The sequence below is a fragment of the Apium graveolens genome, chromosome 2 (assembly GCF_009905375.1).
Source record: "Apium graveolens cultivar Ventura chromosome 2, ASM990537v1, whole genome shotgun sequence".
NCBI classification, from domain to species: Eukaryota; Viridiplantae; Streptophyta; class Magnoliopsida; order Apiales; family Apiaceae; genus Apium; species Apium graveolens.
The window spans coordinates 269367948-269371592 of record NC_133648.1 but is presented as its reverse complement, the minus strand read 5'-3'; positions in this window follow the sequence as shown (position 1 = coordinate 269371592).

Sequence of the window (3645 nt, the reverse complement as noted above, 5' to 3'; positions counted from 1 at the left end):
ATCATCTCTATCTTTATGAGTTTGATGGAACATGACTAACTCTCTTTCTAAATAATCATTCCTCTTTTTACAAGCAAGATTTTCAGAAGTTAATCTTTCACATGTTAAAGTTTGATCTCTATAATTAATGAACATGGTTTTAAGATATCTTCTCAACTCATTAATATCATAAGTATGAAAGGCATAAGTAGTTTGAGGTACCTTTAACTCAGCAGCATCAGAACTGCTATCAGCATTTGCCATTAAGGCATTGTTCTCCTCACTTTTAGAATCTGAAGTTGTAAGGCATATGTCATAGCCTATTTGTATATTTGAGGATTTAACTCAACTCAAATAATAATGTAACAAGTAAATAGTGGATCTACCGTCAAAGAGATCTCACAAAGTAACATCTGTTAGAGGATTCAGAAACAAGGTTCATCTACAGACTTGAGGAATTATGTAACACCCCCAAATCCGAGGTCGGGGATCCGGGTTGTCACGAGTTCCATTTCCATTAATAACACCCAATCTTAATATACAACCAACTACTGCGTACTGTGACCCCACAATAAACACACACACCACAAGTTATAGTCTCAGAGATGAACATCCAAAAATAACACAAGTCATTTTATTCCAAAATTATAAGCCATTACACCTCAAAAGGGTTTCTGAATAAATTTACATTTTCTTTGCCATTATTACAATTCATAAATATACATAAGTCTGGTACATCAAAAGTTGAAATCCTAGCCTATTGGTAGTTCCTACCTCAGCTACAGCGACATCAACGCCTATAGGAAACTGCGGAACGTTTCCTATCCGCTCGCGAATTGGGAGCTTGGTCCTGTTCATCTTGTCTATCTGATGTTGTGTGATGAAAGAAGAAAGCAAGGGTGAGCAACAAGCCCACCGAAATAATATGTATAATAATTTACAATATATGAGCATTCTCATAGTACTCAAGAAAGTCTTGGTCAAGAAGAAATGAACCAAGTTGATATCTTAACGCGATCAAGTCGCAAAATATTCAGTATATACATATATACTTTTCAAAATCTTTGAAATACTCTGCCATGCAAAATACACACATAGTTCCAGTTTATAACTATATAAAAATATCATTGCAAGGTGATCTCATATATCTACCCTTGTCTCAACATTTTTTTCTGAAAATCTTTGACATGCATAAGATAATCATTTACTAGATATAGGTTTAAAAGATGAAGTTACAAGATACTCCAATATACTTATATATTTTCCAAATACTACTTGAACTACCACCGTTCAAGTTATAATCAGTTTTAAAAGTTCATCACACTGATGAGACTACAAGATAAGACTTGAATAGATTCAATCTTTGAAATATCATTGAATGGAATGAAGTTACGAGATACTTCATTAAGTCCCGATATATATATATTCATATATATATATCTCCCATACATTTCCTGAAAACCTCTGTCATGTAAAGTATGAACAGAGTTTCAATATCCAATGAATTTGGAAAGAAAAGAATTTTGGCATAAACCCGATATCTTGCTGATCAGGCAAAGATACCAGTAAGTAACCTTTTCTATTATAGATGGATGAATTCCTCGCCAGTCATCACCCTGGCCGCATTAGGACCTTGTGCTGGACCGCCACCCGGCCTCTTACGCGTTGATGGACTACCACCCAGCCACTTACACTTTGATAGACCGTACCCCGGCCTGTCGCTTATGCCGACTCAATTAGATGGGCTTACTTCCCGAACATTGGGTAAGTAATCAATTCATTTGTCAAAACAACAACCTCGTTGTGAATATAAAATACACCACAGAGCCGGATCCCTCAGGTTTTGAGCGAGTATTTAAATCCCCTTGGAAAGGAGGATCTTAAATATAAAAATGAGTTTTGGGATCCGCCCTAACTTTTAAAAATCATTTTGAAGACTCGAAAATATTTTTAAGAATGTTTGGAGTAATGTTGATTTAATAAAATAAATCAGTCCCAATATATTTAGAAAATATCTGAATATTATTATTTAAATAATATTCCCATAAAGAATAATCTTTATAAAAATAATTGAAGTAGAAGTTTTAAAACTCATACTTGAAATGAATATTAATAACCAGAGATATACTTATACGAAAGTATGATCTTTATTTGAATAATCGAAAATAAGTTTGATTATCGAAACATTATTCTTTAATAAAATAAAGAATATTATTTAGTAAATAAGCGGAGTCATAAGTCCTCGAATGAATATTCAAAATAATATTCATTAAATAGAATAAACAGAGTCGTAAGTCCTCGAATGAATATTCAAAATAATATTCATTAAATAAAATAAACGGAGTCATAAGTCCTCGAATGAATATTCAAAATAATATTCATTAATAAAAATAAAGTTATCGAATAAACCTTATTCGATTAATAGTTTTGAAAACTATATCAATATATATATATAAATATATATATATATATATATATATATATATTATACTCGGGAACATTGACTCCCGGTTTAGAAAATGTTCACCTTTGGGTCCCCTATACTAAGGGGTAAACGCAACTACTGCTTATCTCTAGCATAGCTATTATGCAACTTATAAGCATTTGAATCAACAATTAGATATCAAGATTATGAAGCAGACATGCATATATACCATATCAGCATGCTCCAATATATCGCAAAATTTGCTAATAACAATTTTGCAGTTATCACAAGATAATGCATATACATATATTTACATCACAACAACAGTATAACGGGTAGAAAACTTGTCTGAGTGTTCCCGGATAGACTTAAGCTTAGAGTGGGTCCGATAACCTATGAACAATATATAAGTTGGAATTAAACCAAAGTCGCTTAAGAAACTAGGCTTTAACCAATTAGACTCTAACGTTCGCTTTTGCGCTTAACGGTTCATTTAAGTCGTTCGAGTACCCTCGGCTCCATCATTTTTAATAAATTAACTATTAAGAATTTTAAGGCGATTATTTCGCGAGTACCCTACCAACTGCTTAATCCACTTTACATAATTGTTTCATACTCCAATTAGTCATTTAAGGGCCTTAACCAGGGTTTCAAAGTAAGGTGAGGGGTAAAGGTTCGTTCGCGAAATGCCGTTACTTAAAACGGACGTTTCTCCTAAACCGTACATCGGATTCAAGCGAACCACATATCAAAACGAAGCTTACGACATAATCTAACTAAACATGGAAAAGTCACAGATTCAATAGTTAGCTCTCTGTCCCGAACACTAAGAACAAGAAGTTGTATGAAATTGGGCATTACGACGACTATGTTTACGCGATTACCAAGTTTTAAACCACTCCAAACAACCACCATTCAACTCACAACCAACAATACAACCAACCCTCATCCAAACCTTACTACATCAGTCCCCAAATCTCAAGATTTTCAAATTTATACAACCCCACACATGAACTACTAGCTATACTTAAGTTTCATTAACTATAAACAAGATTTCAACATCCAAATCACTACAAATCCAATCCAAACTCTAAACACACAAGCATCATGCTTCTCATTTACTATAACCATCAAAACCATCATAATACTCAAAGTAAAGTTAGGGTTTGGAGGTGTTATACCTTCCTTGGAGTGATTAGAATAGCTAGGAAGTCTTAGGGAGCCTCCTACAAGCTTGATCT